Source organism: Ovis canadensis, chromosome 1, assembly GCF_042477335.2.
Source record: "Ovis canadensis isolate MfBH-ARS-UI-01 breed Bighorn chromosome 1, ARS-UI_OviCan_v2, whole genome shotgun sequence".
Classification (NCBI taxonomy): Eukaryota; Metazoa; Chordata; class Mammalia; order Artiodactyla; family Bovidae; genus Ovis; species Ovis canadensis.
Window position 1 is genome coordinate 230,967,501 of NC_091245.1, and position 17,890 is coordinate 230,985,390.

Sequence of the window (17,890 nt, forward strand, 5' to 3'; positions counted from 1 at the left end):
TAAATCTGTGTCTGTTATGCTTTATCTTGCAGAATTCAGAAATGAATTAAGAATGAGATTCCCCCCCTCAGTTTGTAAAGTAAATCAATATTTTGTTATTTATCAAAGTGACAACAGGTTTTTATGATTTTAACTATGTTATTTATATGATTAATTGTCTAGGTCTTATTTTGTGTCCCCAAATTTTTTTGTTTGGGTCTATTTCTGACTTACTTTCGTGATCTCTTTATTTATACTGACTTAGAATTATGTTTTTTAAAAAATTAAATAATTTGATAGTTAACTGGTTAATCAAAGAATCATATAACTTTAGAAACAAAGAGATTTGTTTATATTCCAACATCTTCATGGCTAAGGACATAATTTGTGGCCTTTCAGATATCCCATGTCACTGGGAGAGAGTTTTTGGTGTCAGCTGTTTTGACTCAATATTTTGACCCCAAGGACATTTTTAACATAAACATTTCAGTTAGAATTACACCAACATTAAAAAATTTGGTTCAAGAAAGCACTTTCTGGAGTGAAAATCATTAAGACAATTTAATTCCCTGATGAATTTTCTATAGAGTGCATTTAATGGTTTTCCATATTTTTCCACTTTCCTTTTAATTTTACTAAAATTATTTTCACCAGAATCAATTCTTCCATTTAAATTTTATGTCAAGTATTCATTTTTGTCATTAATAAGTTATTTCTTAAGTGACTATAGCTTTGGCCATAATGAGTTTTCTCTTTTGGTCATTATTTCTACAAAGTTCAATTTTCTTGGGTGAGTTTTTTTTTTAAATAAATTAATTTATTTTACTTGGAGTCAGTACTTTACAATATTGTGATGGTTTCTGCCATACATTGGCATGAATCATACACAGGCATACATGTCTCCCCCATCCACAAACCCCTCCTACCTCCCTCCCCATCCCATCCTTCTGGGTTGTCCCAGTACACCAGCTTTGAGTGCTCTGTTTCATGCATTGAACTTGGACTGATGGTCTGTTTCACATATGGTAATATACATGTTTCAATGCTGTTCTTTCAAATCATCCCACCCTCGCCTTCTCCCACAGAGTCCAAAAGTCTGTTCTTTATATCTGTGTCTCTTTTGCTGCCTTGCAATATAAGGTTGTCATTACCATCTTTCTAAATTCCATATATATGCATTAATATACTGTATTGGTGTTTTTCTTTCTGACTTACTTCACTCTGTATAATAGGCTCCAGTTTCATCCACCTCATTAGAACTGATTCAAATGTGTTCTTTTAAATAGCTGAGTAATACTCCATTGTGTATATGTACCACAGCTTTCTTATCCATTCATCTGCTGATGGACATCTAGGTTGCTTCCATGTCCTGGCTATCGTAAACAGTGCTGCAATGAACATTGGGGTACAAGTGTCTCTTTCAATTCTGGTTTCCTTGGTGTGTATGCCCAGAAGTGGGATTGCTGGGTCATATGGCAGTTCTATTTCCAGTTTTTTAAGGAATCTCCACACTGTTCTCCATGGTGGCTGTACTAGTTTGCATTTCCACCAACAGTATAAGAGGGCTCCCTTTTCTCCACATTCTGTCCAGCATTTATTGTTTGTTGACTTTTTGATAGCAGCCTTTCTGACTGGCGTGAGATGGTATCTCATTGTAGTTTTGATTTGCATTTCTCTGATAATGAGTGATGTTGAGCATCTTTTCATGTTTGTTAGCCATCTGTATGTCTTCTTTGGAGAAATGTCTGTTTAGTTCTTTGGCCCATTTTTTGGTTGGGTCTTTTATTTTTCTGGTATTGAGCTGCATGAGCTGCTTTTATATTTTTAAGATTAATTATTTGTCAGTTGCTGCAGTTGCTATTATTTTCTCCCATTTTGAAGACTGTCTTTTTACTGTGCTTATAGTTTCCTTCATTGTGCAAAAGCTTTTAAGTCTAATTAGGTCCCATTTGTTTATTTTTGCTTTTATTTCCATTACTCTGGGAGGTGAGTCATAGAGTGAGTTTTTCATAGCAAAATTTTTCAGTAATTTTTTATTTTTTTACCAATTTTTAGTTAATAAATTTTACTGAATATAGTTTTAGTACTTGTAAAGTTTTTATTCTAGCAGTATCATTAATCATCCCTACCAGGATTAATTCATAATACATTTTATAAATGACTTAATAATTTGTGTTTGCTTCTTAGTTAATCCATGAGAAAAATTGTAAGGGATTATATGGAGAGAGAAAAAATGACTCAGAAATGTACAGGGAATCAAGGAGAAAGGCAGAAAGGAGTGGATAGAATGATACAGAGGGACTCAGTGATACAGGTGGAGGCAGAAGCAGAGAGTGTTTGGTATACTGATGGGCAGCTTCTTCAATGTATTGTTGGTGTCAAGATATTTATATTTAGGAGTAGGACATCAAGATGGCAGAGTAGAGCACATGGAGCTCACCCCCACATTAAAAACACATAACAAATATATCTACACGTGGAACAATTCTCACTGAAAACTACCTGGAAACTCCTGTACAAGCAAAGCTGTGAGAAAGATCCACATAGAACTGGGCAGGAGGAGAAGAGAAGTGAACATATTGGGACCTGTGTGCAGACAAGGTAGGGGATTACCCAGGCAGAGATCTTCCCTGGGGAGATAGTGGTGGAGTCATATGTTGGGTGTCCCAGTCCTGGGTTCCAACATTGGGAGGACAAGTTCCCTTAGCTGATTTGACAATCAGTGGGACCAGTAGAGTCTGTAAGAACCCAAGACTCAGCTTGTGAAGAGTATGTTCTCTAACACCATACATAAATATAAGCTCAAAATGGATTAAAGACCTAAATATAAGGCTGGAAACTATACAACTAGAGGAAAACAGGCAGAGCATTCTTTGACATAAATCATAGCAATGTTTTTAAATCTGTCTCCTAAAGCATGGGAAATAAAGTAAAAATAAACAAATGGGGTCTAATTAAATTTAGCTTTTGCACAGCAATGGAAACCGTTGACGAAATGAAAAGACGATCTACTGAATGGGAGAAAATACTTGCAAATGATATGACCAAAAAGGGGTTAATATCCAACATATATAAACAGCTCATGTAACTCAACGTAGAAAAACAACCCATTAAAAAGTAGGCAGAAGAACCGAATAGACATTTTCCACAAAAGAAATGCAGATGAAAAGATGCTCAACATGGCTCATCATCAGGGAAATGCAAACCAAACCCACAGTGAGCTATCGCCTCACACCCGTCAGAAGCGTTAGCATTAAAAATAACAGAAATAAGAAATGTTGGCAAGGATGTGGAGAAAAGGGAACTCTAGTACACTGTTAGTGGGATTGTAACTTGATGTAGCCAATATGGAAAACAGTATAGAGGTTTCTCAAAAAACTGTAATTACCATATGATCCAGCAATTGCAATTCTGTGTCTATATCTGAAGAAAACAAAATGTTCCTGTGTTTTAGTTTGAAAAAATACATGCACCTCGATATTCATAGCAGTATTATTTAAAATAGCAAAGATATGGAAGCAATCTAAGCACTCATCAACAGATGAATGGGTAGAAAAGATGTGGTAGGGACTTCCCCGGTAGGGCAGTGGATAAGAATCTGCCTGCCAGTGCAGAAGACATGGGTATGATCCCTGGTCCAGGAAGATTCCACATGCTACAGAGCAACTAAGCCTGTTGCTGACACAGTGCCACAATGACTGAGCCCCCTCTCTAGAGCCCATGAGACACAGCTGCTGAGTCTGTGTGCTGCAGATACTGAAGCCCATGAGCCTAGAGCCTGCAACAAAAGAAGCTACCACAATGAGAAAGCAGCACCGAAATGAAGAGTAGCCCCTGCTTGCCACAACTAGAGAAAGCCCTGGTAAAGCAGCGAAGACACAGAGTCGCCCAAAGTAAATAACTAAACTAAATTTAAAAGGCAAAGATATGCTATATATAGAATGGAATATTACTCTATAAAAAAATAAAAGCCTGCCATTTGAAACAACATGGATGGACCTGGAAAGTATTATGCTCAGTGGAATATGTCAGACAGAGAAAGACGAACCCAGTATGTTAACAGTTATGTGTGTAATCTAAAAAGCAAAATGAACAAATTAATATAACAAGACAGATACAGATTCACAGGTACAGAGAACAAACTAGTGGTAATCAGTGAGGAGAGGGAAGGGAGGAGAGGCCAGATAGGAACAGGGAATTAAGAAGTACAACTCAGTATGTAAAAAATAAATAAGCCACAAGGATATTTCATATGCTGTTGTAAAGTAGTATGTACAAAAATACGCTATAAGAATATTTCATATAGCACATGAAAATCTAGTCATTATTTTTTAAAAACTTTAAATGGAATATAATCTATTAATATATTGCTATGTTGTACACCTGAAATAAATATAATATTGTAAATCAACCATACTTCAATAAAAATATGAAATGAAGAAATATATGTAAAAAATTAGAGTGGGTTCACACTGAGGATGGTGACTGCAGCCACGAAATTAAAAGATGCTTGCTCCTTGGAAGAAAAGTTATGATAAACTTAGACAGTGTATTAAAAAGCAGAGACATTACTTTGCTGACTAAGGTCTGTGTAGTCAAAGCTATGGTTTTTCCAGTAGTCATGTACAGATGTGAGAGGTGGACAATAAAGAAGGCAGAGAGCCGAAGAACTGATGCTTTCAAACTGTGGTGCTGGAGGACTCTTGAGAGTCCCTTGGACAGCAAGGAGATCAAATGGGTCAATCCTAAAGGAAATCAACCCTGAATATTCGTTGGAAGGACTGATGCTGAAGTTGAAACTCCAATACTTTAGCCACCTGATGCGAAGAGATGACTCATTGGAAAAGACCCTAATGCTGGGAAAGATTGAGGGCAAGAGGAGAAGGGGGTGACAGAGGATGAATTGGCTGGATGGCATCACTGACTCGATGGACATGAATTTGAGCAAACTCTGGGAGGGCCAGGGAAGGTCAGGGAAACGTAGCGTGCTGTAGTTCATGGGGTCACAAAGAGCTGGACATGACTGAGGGACTAAACAACATCATCAATGCTACTCTGGCAAAATACTGGCAGAGGCTAGTATATTTTATCTGGGTTACTTATAATCCCCCGCACATTTAATGAGCACTAGTGTCCTAGGCACTACAAATCCTAAGATGAAAAAGGCAGCATCTGCATTCTGGAGAGAATTCACCTGTGAAACTGTGCCCTGAATGCACAGATTCTCAGCACTCCTGTCTCTGACATAAATAAGATCTGGGGCCATCAACCTGACTCCCAGATTTTGATTCTGATGAAGGACTCCAGATCTTTTTCTAGAAGTTCATGAAGTGTTCTACCCAAAGATAAAAATGAGAAAAGGCATTTTGCTTCTTTTACCTATATAAAATATATATATAGGAAGGATAGAAATGTAAAATAAAACAGGTGGCATTAGAGGTAAAGAATCCACTGCGAAGGCAGGAGACATACGAGAAGCGAGTATGACCTCTGGGTGTGGAAGATGCCCTGGAGGTGGAAATGGAACCCCACTCCAGTATTCTTGCCAGGAGAATTCCATGGACCGAGGAGCCTGGCAAGCTATGGTTCACGGGGTTGCTAAGAGTCAGACACGATGGAGCATCTGAGCACACATATAAGCTTTCTACCAAACAGCCCATGGCTAGTCACTAAAGTTGCTACCCTATAAACCAGCTTCTGGGAGGAGAAGTTCCAGCCCTGAAAACACTCTACAACCTTTGTTATTATCTGAAAAATATTTTTAGTTCTTATAAGACTGCTTCTCTAATAGTACAAGTGCTTTCATATCTTTGAGAATAATGGCATTTTGTTTGTACAATGACCTGGAATGTTTGAAAGTGGGCAAATACACAAGAGCAGAGACCATCATGATATATAAGATCCTATCTTTTTGCTTTCTGCTACTACTTCCTGTTGTTCCATATTTATGGCAGGTTGTGATGGAAAGGAAGACCAAGGAAATAAATGATCTCCTTTGAGTTCTAAGACTAGATTGGCCAAAAAAGCTTAGGCAAGCCATCTAACCACCTGAGCTTACTTCTGTAAATAGAGATAATAATTCTTACCTTGCCTACTTCTTAAGAGTTTTTAAGATGATGAAATATCATAAGAAATGTGGAATTGTTTTGAAACCTGTGATGTGCTAGATAAATCATGCATGGAGATTAATGTTCATTAAACATAAATACATCTGCCGTGAAAGTTTAAGCTGGCTTCTAAACTCTTCCTCTGGGTGTTTACCCCTGCTTTTTGCTGAATGATGATAAGAAATTTATGTCTCAATGTTACTGCATTATTTATTATACCAATTTCAATGAAACCACCTTCAGTATAAGCAAGGAACAGCAAGAGATTTTTGAGTGCCATTCCAGACCACACCAATGGTCTGCGAAGGAAAAAATGCCTTTCTTTTGATGGCCTGGAGTAAAATAAACCATCCTCCAGCTTTCCAAAAAGGCTGCCAATAGATTTGGTTTCGAGCTCTACGTGGTATGTGTTTGATGTGGAACAGAAGAAAGGAACATCCTAATGGAAACAGCGGGAGGTGATAAACCTTTGGAGACAATCACTACACGTGTCTTTAAATAATAAGCAACTAGACTCCTAGAGAGACAAAAACAAACTGAAGGAGATCTGAAAAAAAAAATCTGAATTTGATTTAGGGAAAAAAAACCCAAAACAGCTTCCAAAATCCACAAAATCTTGGATCCGTTCCTTGCTAATGAACAAGTGAATGGCTAATTGTTTTCTGAGGCTCCAAGTCAGTCATCAGTGCCTATCAATTTTATCTCTGAAATGCATTCCATGTCATCTGCTGCCCTCTGCTTACTGCTACACATCACCATCCCAGGCTGGACAGCTCCACCTTAATCCCACCTCTGCGGCATCTCTTACCTAGGGACAGGCTGGTGCAGAGGGAAGACTGCCAGATTTGGAGACAAACCCGGGTATGAATTTCAACTTTGTTGCTTACCAGCCTGAGATTCTGGGTATGCTTAACATGTCTAAACTTGATTCCTTACAGGTTAAAGGAAATAATAAGAACATCTCTGAAAGTTATTGTGAGGATTAAATGAGATAATGTTTAGGAAAATGCCCAGTACAGTATCTGGCATAGTGTGAGCCTCTCACGTCATGGGTTCCTCCATCTTGTGTTGTTTCCAGCCTCTCTCTACTTCAGTTCTCTCTTTACATACACATACCTGATCAGGTCACTCCCCTCCCTGCCTTTGTGGTTTTTCCCACCATTTATTGGGCAAATATTAATTTCCAGAATGTGGCAGTATTAGTTAGGGTACAGGGCAAACTGCCCCGACAAAAAGACCTAAACGTACAGTGGCTGAAATAGAATGGATGTTTCTCTCTCACACAACATTCAGACGTGAGTGGTCCAAGGCTAGTAAGGCAACTGTCTCATCTCTAGGTGTTAACGGGTTGCTTCTGTTGGTTCCATCTTCTAGCTGGTGGAAAGAGGAAATAGCCAGGGGAACTCACACCTAGCTTTTTCAGTGCAACATTTTAGAAGTGGCACTTACTATTTCTTACAATCTCCTTGCCTTTAGAAAGGCCAGCTTTCTGAAGTGTAGTCTTTAGCTGGATGGCAACATACTCAGGTAAAATATCCCTACGTTTCTCTTATTAAAGTAGTGGACACTTGTGAACAGTTAGTAGCCTTTGCCACGGTGACATGAAGGACTATTCTTCTTTCTATCATTGCATCTTTATCTTTAGCACCACTTTCCCTTCTACTTATCCCTTCTACATACATCACAGTCTATTAACACTGGGCTACTTACTATTCTCCCAATAGGCCTCTTGATTGGACATCCCAGTACCTTTGCATGTGTGATCCTCCTCTGCCCACATGCTGGGCCCCTTGTTTAGTTGTTAAGTCATGTTTGACTCTATTGAGATGCCATGGATGGCAGCCCACCAGGCTTCCCTATCCATGGGATTCTCCAGGCAAGAATACTGGAGTGGGTTGCCATTTCCTTCTCCAGGGGATCTTCCTGACTCAGGGATTGAACAACATCTCCTGCTTGGCAGGCAGATTCTTTACCGCTGAGTGACCTGCGGAGCCTGCATATATAAACTGATTATATAACTTCAATTACTTATGGCTCCATCTTCTCTCTAGGCTGGAAGCCCTCAAGAGCAGGTATTTACTTTGTTCTTATTTTGAATCCCTAAAGCCTAGAATTTGCCTGGCTCATATTTAGTCTAAGTATAATGAATGGATGAAGAACAGTTAAGCCAGTGATTTCACATTAATTACTACCACGGTTGATGTGGCTGATTTGTGGGTTCCTCCATTGTTGCTGGTAAACTGACAGAGCAAGTATGTGGATGAAGGAGTAAAACAGAAAGAAAATTGGACTAATTCATGGACTTCTTTAGAACACTAGCATTCCTCTGCTCATAGAACTTGAGATTATCAATATGTAACCTGTTCACTTGTTCATAGGGAACTTGAAGGTCAGAAAGGCAAGAAACATCCATGGTCATCCAGGTCTTCATCGAAACAGAACTAGGCTCTTGCTGAAGACTCTAGGCTTCCTTTGTAGGACTATTCCATCCCCCTGCTCTAAAATGAATTTGTGTGTGTGTGTGTGTGTCTGTGTGTGTGTGCTCAGTTGCTTAGTTGTGTCTGACTCTTTGTGACTCCATGGACACATGGACAACCTCCCCCCTGCCCCGCCCCGTCAGTCTCCTCGGCCCATGGGATTCTCCAGGCAAGAATACTGGAGTGGGTTGCCATTTCCTCCTCCAGGGGAACTTCCAGATCCAGGGATAAAACTGGATCTCTTGAATCTCCTGCATTGGCAGGTGGATTCTTTACCACTAGCGCCACTTGGGAAGCCCCCCAAAGAACTTATATATGGTTACAAATAACACAATTTTTAACAGGCTAATAGTGAAGTTAGATGGGTTTATTTTAAAGGATTTTGACAATCTTTTCATGTGTTTGTTAGCCATCCGTATGTCTTCTTTGGAGAAATGTCTATTTAGTTCTTTGGCCTATTATTTGATTGAGTCCTTTAATCTTGAGTAAATTAGTAAAACTTTAAAACTCAGCAATAATCTAACACACTAAGCTTGAGAAGGAGAGTAAAGGTAACATCAGTATATTGTGTAAAGCACAACAGTAGCTGCATTTGTTCTACTATTATAATTTTGTTGCCTAGCAAGAAGTGAAGAAGTTGCCTTTTCTTATGACTATTTGATTTACATATTTTGATTTACATATTCTGGCAAATGTAAATTTTAGTGATATGCTTATACAAGGCAGTATCAGCAATAGAGGCAGTAGGAAAACTTTCAATCCACACATACAGATTTTACTTCAGTTTCATAAAGTTAGCAAGTTGAATGACTCAGGTCTCTTGACCGACAGCAGATTCATCTTCGTGGCTTTCTGGAATTTAGTGCTTAATTCAGATCGTGGTGTGATCACTGTCTTGCTGAGATTTAAGTAGTTTGGGCGCGAGCCCCTGTGAGACTTGCTGAGAGCAGTCTAAGCGCTTCCTCAAGAGTTCTGTGAATCCCTGAGGGCCCGTTCTCTTGGTTCCTTGTTACTCCCGGCATCTGCCGCTCTGGCTTCTCACTTGTGCTCGAGTCTCTGCTACGACTGCTGTCTTCCCCTGCTGTACGCTGCGTCACCAGTGGAAATCAGCTCTTTTCAGTTTTTCCCCGAAACCATTCATATGAGACATTTATATGCATATCACACTATGGTTTGAGTCTGCGGAGGAAGTGTTACATTACAGAATACAACACCACTTAGGACTAGTTCTTGCTCGGCCCTGTTCCTCAGAACCCTGTGCCCCTCCCACCGCAGGTGATGCTGTTCTCCACAGGCTCCCAGCTTCTGCCGTGTTGCTCACACCTCAGGTTTCCTACGTTTCTTTCCTCCTCTGTTTTCTTATCTTTGATGTGCTCTGGAAACTCAATTTCTTTCATGTTCTCATGCGGAGCAATTGTGCACCCATTCCCTGTGGTGCTGGGTCTTCCTTTGAATAACCAGAGCCTCATTCATGTGCTTAGAAAAGGAAAGGGGTTCTGTCTTTTATCAGCAAGAATAACTGCCAGAGGCTTCGACAGCTGAGTGCCTGCTTTATCCATTTCTCATCTGTCTCATCATTGAACTTTCTCCTGATACAAACTAGGCTACTTGCCTCCTTAGAAATAGCTAAAATCAGTTTCCGTTTTAAATAAAACTCATCCCCCCTAGCCCCAGATCACTACTTGTGACTTAGGAACAAATCAAGAAGAAAGTGTGTGAACAGGTTATTGGAACTGAATGACTAATGGTTATAAATCCCAAAGACATTTAGGACAAGTCAGTTTTAAAGAACAAAATTTATATACCTCTAGGGTTTAATTGGGCTTCCCAGGTAGCTCAGTGGTAAAGAAACCACCTGCCAAGCAGGAGATGTGGGTTTGATCCCTGGGTCAGGAAGATCCCCTGGAGAAGAGCATGGCAACCCATTCCAGTATTCTTGCCTACAGAATCCCATGGACAGAGGAACATGGCGGGCGAGAAGCCATAGGGTCAAAAAGAGTCAGACACGACTGAAGTGACTTAGCATGATTAACATAGAAGCACTGGAATGTTCAGAAGGAAAATAGCACGAGAAAGAACATGGTGGTATAAGAAAGGTGAGCACATGAAAACACTCCTATGCCTCTTCTTTTTCTCTTTAAAGAGAAAAAAGCCCATAAAGAGTTGTATGTTTCTAACAACTGAAGGGGCTCAAAAATAAAGCGATCTCCTGTTATAATTCTGGAACGCTTTGCTTTGTGTGGTTATGCTCCATTTCTCCCCTCCCACTAGATCCATTCCTCATTCTTCTTTGCACTGCTCTAAGCCAGGAGGCTGATTGCTGGGGATCATGTCACCCGGGCTTCCCTGCCTCCTGGCTTCCAGATGGGTTTGACCAGTGGAAGGCCCAGCAAGCATCGGGAGGACACCAGGCGGAAGAGGTCAAGATACAGCTTTGCAGCTTCTTCTATCCTGGGTGGCATTTTCCTGAAATGGCTGTGTTACTACATGATTGCTTAGTCCCTCTTCTATGGCTTGAGCTCTCCTGGGTCCCAGTAACCCTACTTCCTTCTCACAGCCCTTAGGCCTGGGGGTGGTCACAGCTTGCTGCTAGTGCCGGTCATGGGTGTGTCATTCTTCCATCATTCCACTGTCGTGGGTGTGTCATCATCCCCTCATCCCATTGTCATGAGTATCTCACCATCCCTTGTTTCCTTAAATCTGCCCACACCTCTCTAAGCAGTACCTTCATTACAGTCTCTCAAATCATCTTATTTGGGATCTGCTTCCTGTTAAAGCAGCCAGCAGATATTCTGAACAAGCATATAGGGTGATGGAAATATTTTCTAGTGAAATAAGATCATGGTTTCCAAATGCTATCTGTGGACTGGCTGAAGATAACTACAATGAAGTTTTACTGGTCCACTGTGAAATTTTAAAAAGAGCAATATAGATTTTCCTCAAGTTGAACTTTTTTAGCGTAGAGTACTATATATGTTTTTTCATTATACCTCTCCTTCCTAATTTCTGGGGGTTAAAAGGATATTTCTTGTGTAATAGGAATATATGTTTTTTAAATGTCCTTATTTCACAAAGTAGAAAGTTACCAGTGAGTGTCTTCAATGTATTTGAAAAGGTACTCATCTGTAAAATCCGGAAGTTGAGGGACCACTGGATTCTATGACGTCTGGTGTTTGTGAATCAAATTCCCCAGAAAGACATTTCTTGAGACTGCTGATTCTACAGTATTTCAAGATGAGAATTACCTGGGAAAATTTGTTCGGGAATGCACTGCCCCAGGGGTCATAGCTGTAATGCTTCTCTGGTATAGAGGTGGCTGCATCATAGCTCAGTGTTTTCTCTTGGAATGTTGGGACTAGGGGTAGGGGTGGGGAGTCGGGATTTCTAGGGAAGAGCCCCATATAGTAGGGCTTGCATCTGCCTCTCCCACAAACCTCAGAGAGGGACATGGGGCTGTATCATGGGTCTCCTGCCTTGGAAGTAGACTACTCTAGGTGGCCCCTCTAGGACCCTACAGCTACCCGCTCACCTGGCAGGCTTCCATGTCCATGGGATTTCCTAGTACTGGAGTGGGTTGCTATTTCCTTCTCTAGGGGATATTCCAGACCTAAGGATTGAAGCTGTGTCTCTTGCATTGGCAAGTGGATTCTTTACCACTAGTGCCAACCCTAATATTTTTAATTAATTAATTTTGGCTGTGCTCAATCTTCACTGCTGTGCACAGGCTTTCTCTAGTTGTGGTGCAAGGGCTTCTCATTGTGGTTATTTCTTCTGTTGCAGAGTGAGGGCCATAAGATGTGTGGGTTCAGTAGTTGTGGCTCATGGGCTCCAGAACAGGCTTAGTTACTCTGCAGCATGTGGGATCTTCCTGGACCAGGGATCGAACCTGTGTCCCTTGCATTGGCAGGTGGATTGTTAACCACTGGGCCACCAGGGAAGTCCCTGAAGATAATTTCTTCATATGATCAGGACTGACAAGAATGGCTGTCCTTTAAAGGATTGTCAATTAAAGAATTCTTATTACTTATTAAAATAAACCTTAACTTTTATTCACCAGTTTGATTAATTCTGCTTCCTCAAACTGTAACATAATTAATTTTTTTCTACCCATATGATTGCATTCTGGGGTTGTCTGTCATTTCCTGACTTGTCAAGCTTTTTTTCTTACCCTTAGGTGTAACTCCATTTTCTAGACCTGTCACCACCATGACTAAGTCCCTCAACCCCTCAGATACTCAGTTTCCTTATCTTAGAGGATGATGGGGATTGGTCAGAAAGATCCTAAATTTTCTTCCAGTTCTGAAAGCTTATGATGGAAGCCTCAATTACTTTCCAGTTCTGAGTTCATTCAAGAGTTCAAAACCAGTTCAAACCCATCAATGAATTACTGGGACTTTAATTCATTTTTGCCAGCATTTTAATGCCTGAGTGTGTCACTGTGAAATTGAATTTAGCAGATTAGTAACACATCTGATTAAAAACTCTGTCAAAGTGATCGTGTGTCCTGAAGGTATATGTTCATTGTTTCCCAGCCTATGCTTCTATTATTCACCCTTTTAAATCGTGTCTCTGACTGTGGAACTAAAGGTTTTAGCCTCATCAACATTTTTACTTCACCAGCCTGGGCCTTCCTATCAGGGACACGTGTTGTTCACCTAATGTCCCTTGATTGTTTTTCTCTGGTAGAAGAAAACACTATTTTAATTAAATCAGTGGCTTTGTCACCAAATGTCATTAGAAATGTCCTGGGCCAAGTGGTAGTTTTCTCTTATTTCACAACCTGGTCTTTTTAACCATTTGAGGTTATTGTTCATCATCTATGGGAAATTAATTTCTTTGGGTTGTGTCAATACCAAGTTCAAATAATACTATGGAACATTTTAATGTAAAAACTCTGATGATCTGGATCTGAACCATGTCTGGCCAAATACTGGGAGGATGAGAAACACCTGGAATGTCAATAACATGTAAGTAAAATGCACTAACAAGGTCTGAAATTTTCCTTTAAATTATTTTTAGGTGATGAAACAACTCCAGCGGAAATCTATTCATAGGCTTGTTTTTTACCCATGTCACAGACCTGGACTGCTAGTTTATTTCAACAACTTACTCACTAGGACGTGAGTGAGCTTCCTGGGCAGGGCACTGTGTCATCTGCCTTCACTTATTTTAGCCCTGGCACAGTTCCTAGCACAGAGAGAGCACTCAGTGATGCTGGTTAAATGAGCTATCGCACTGCTGCAAATGCATCATGCTGTGACTCACCTGTGGCTAATTCATGGCTTGCGGGATAGCAAGTAGAAGGAGATGGGAGCCCTGTTCATCTCAGTGATGAGAAAACCAAGTTTTCTCGGTTCTTCAGACACGGTCTACTCAAAAGAAGATGCTACAATAGCCACCAAGGAATCCTCAGGCTCTCTAGTACTTCATTATGATCATGGGGATAGGGAAAAGCCCAAGGCAGAGAAAAGACAAAGATGTTAGTTTATTATTGCATTTCACTCAGATGTATCAGGAAAATTGCCAAGAAAATGAGTCACAGTTATATTTACAATTTTGGTGAAATTTTCTCTTTCAACCTTGTGCTAGGTTATGGGACTATAGGTATTGAGAAGGATTGGAAATGGAAATGGACAAGGTACATATTTTACAGTTTGCAACTATACTTTACGCATTTGATTTCCACAGCAAGTCTATTTGGTATGCACTGGGCTGATAATATTTTCCCCATTTTGTCGAGCAGGAAACAATTGATAGAGGGAGGAAATAAGTTAGGAGGTGGCTGATCAAGATATCTAGAACTGTGAGAGAAAAGCATCTCCAGATGTTTCAGAAAAACATCTATTTCTGTTTTATTGACTATGCCAAAGCCTTTGAGTGTGTGGATCAAAATAAACTGTGGAAAATTCTGAAAGAGATGGGAATACCAGACCACCTGACCTGCAGATGGTGATTGCAGCCATGAAATTAAAAGATGCTTACTCCTTGGAAGAAAAGTTATGACCAACCTAGATAGCATATAAAAAGCAGAGACATTACTTTGCCAACAAAAGTCCGTCTAGTCAAGGCTATGGTTTTTCCGGTGATCATATATGGATGTGGGAGTTGGACTATGAAGAAAGCTGAGCACAGAAGAATCGATGCTTTTGAACTGTGGTGTTGGAGAAGACTCTTGAGAGTCCCTTGGTCTGCAAGGAGATCCAACCAGTCCATTCTAAAAGAGATCAGTCCTGGATGTTCTTTGGAAGGAATGATGCTAAAGCTGAAACTCCAGTACTTTGGCCACCTGTTGTGAAGAGTTGACTCATTGGAAAAGACTCTGATGCTGGGAGGGATTGGGGGCAGGAGGGAAAGGGGATGACAGAGAATGAGATGATTGGATAGCATCACTGACTCAGTGGACATGGGTTTGAGTAAACTCTGGGAGCTGTTGATGGACAAGGAGGCCTGGTATGCTCCAGTCCATGGGGTCACAAAGAGTTGGACACCACTGAGCGACTGAACTGAACTGAACGATCAAGATATCAACTCAGGTTCTTGAATTCCAGGTGAATTAAAAATGAGCCTAGGGTTCTTTCCACCCTGCCATGAAGTCTAACTGGATTTCTGGATCTGGTGTTGTGTTGTGTTTGATTTGTGCTCACGACAACTGAATGTCGGGGATTTTCATGCAGACACTGACCTGACTACAAAGATACTCATTAATGTTCCTTTCAGCTTAGGATCAGAGCAGTTTATCTTTTCACACTAACTTCTGGTATACTTTCTATATACTAGTGACTATGAGAAATAAGATTTATGCTGGCTTAAAAATCTAAACTTTCATCTCAAGGGACCTATTTACCATGGGTCTAATGGTGAACTCTGACTATTGTCCAGTGCCTTGGGACCCAAATTTACATGATTGTTGAAGGGAAGGGGAGCTCTCCAGTGCCAGGAGTTGGTAGTCAGTCTTCCTGTGCCCTTGGCCCTCTCTTTTAGATCCTTTCTCATTCTCTGTGCCTGCCATTCCCTCTATCTGGTCATTTCTCAGAACCTGCAGAACCTGCTTATCTTTCTGTTCCATCCACCAGGCATTCACAGCTTTAGTGACTTTACGTCTGTCTTTTATCTCATTCAGAATTTGTCCATTTACTCGGTGGGGCAGAGAGAACTTTAAGTTCTAACAGCTGTGAGTTTGAATCCCGGCTGCCTGACTGTGGACCTTATCCAGGGAAAGAGGATAGTTATAAACCTATGCTGCACTATGGTGCTGTGTGTCACCTACTTGCTCCTTCGGATCCACTTCTCACTCCTCTCTAACCTGCTTACAGGCGACGTATCAATAGCCCTCCCTGCCCTCTGACTTCTGGTTGGGTTTGGCCAGTGGAGAGCACTGGCAGGAGTGTGGAGGATGAGAAGAGAGGGGTGGGTGTTCATTCCCCTGGCTCCCTCTCGGGGTCACTCCTGGTTGGCCACATATGTCTACACCAGATGACATCTCCTGCCAAGGCAGCCCTTTATATGTCTATCATCTCTGGGTTCTGGTAACCATTCTGAACTCCTGCAGCTCTAGGACTGAGAACACTTCTCTCCTTATCTAGCCCCAGGATAGAGCACTTTTTAGTTTTCCTAGACCCTGCCACTGGAGAAGGCAATGGCACCCCACTCCAGTACTCTTGCTTGGAAAATCCCATGGATGGAGGAGCCTGGTAGGCTGCAGTCCATGGAGTCGCAAAGAGTTGGACATGACTGAGCGACTTCCCTTTCACTTTTCTCTTTCATGCATTGGAGAAGGAAATGGCAACCCACTCCAGTGTTCTTGCCTGGAGCATCCCAGGGACAGGGGAGCCTGGTGGGCTGCCGTCTATGGGGTCGCACAGAGTCGGACACAACTGAAGCGGCTTAGCAGCAGTAGCAGACCCTGCCATAGATGCCACTTCCTTTTTTTTTTTTTTTTTAGCTCACTCTCACCCTCCTTTAAATCTTTCACCCTTTTAAACTTGACTCTGATCATGGACCTGAAAACTTTAGACTCATGCCAATTTTTATCAGAGTAAGGCAGTGGATCCTTTTGAAGTTGAAAAACTTTAAACAATGTCCTGAAGTGACTCATGCAGGGCTCTCTGCTTACTCTGTAGTTGGCTTTGCCATCAAGGAAGGAATAACACTCATCAAATAATGAAAGGACACCCCTGAACTGTTCATTTAAACCTCCTCCCACCCTGAATCCCTCGGTGAGAGAGCCATGGACACCTGTCCCTTTGTTTTGAGGACAGGTGGAGGACAGAAGGTCAGTAGTTCAAGGATTGGTCCTTCTCTGCTGGCTGAGTCACACTGGGTCAGCAGTGCAGACCACTCATACCCCAGGTGCTTCTGCAGGCAGGCAATTCTCACCACCAGCAGACCATGCTCCAGCCAGTGACTAATTAAATCCCATTTGCTTTGTCACTGACAGGGTGATCGTGGTATTTTCCCCTTGAATTTATGACAGATGGTGGCCAAAGAGCCCTTCAGAAATTGGGAGATTTTTAGTATTTTAAAAGAATCAGGCTCTAATACTCTTTAGCAGAGGCAGGGTTGGAGACCTGACACCATCCCCATTTTTCATCTCTACAGAGCTAACACCACAACAGCCAGTTAAGTGAACAACCAGGCTGTGTGCTTTATCAGGCACTGTTTCCATTACCGAAGGACTGAACAGACTGAACAATTTGTGTATTTGGGTTAAACATATTTCAGAAATGAATGCACTCAGCCATCTGAGTTTATATTCAGAAATAAAATTATGGTTAAATATAGAAACAATTGGCTTCCCTCTATGCTGAAGACATTGCTAATGAATTTTCTAGAGATGAGCACCATAGCTTTCTATCCTCCAGTGATGTTCAGGATTTATGGTTTATAGATACCCATGCCGTTCATTTGTGATGGACACAGAACTCTGATGGCTGGTTTCTTGGAAGCCAAGCTCTTGGAAACATTATGTGTGACTGTAGGAGTCACTTTGGCTATAATTTCAAATGTCATATTCTACCTGGGATGGACTGAGTCCAATATTTTCATTACTAACTTCCTTCAATTAACTTGGCTTTATCTTAGCAAGCAAACATGTCTTACTGTCATTCAGTGTCAGAAGGCAATTAACCCAATGACATAACACGAGAAAAAAAATGTTCAAAGACAAAGCAAACACACCCAGAAAAAATTACTTGGTGATTTTCTCTTCTTAATTTATTTTGCAGCCATTAAAGCCTGCCTCCAGCTTTTGTTTGGCCATTTTCCTTTTTTTTTTTTTTTTACAAGGTTGCCATTTCTTCAGCCTTGTAAACCCAGGACACCCATGAA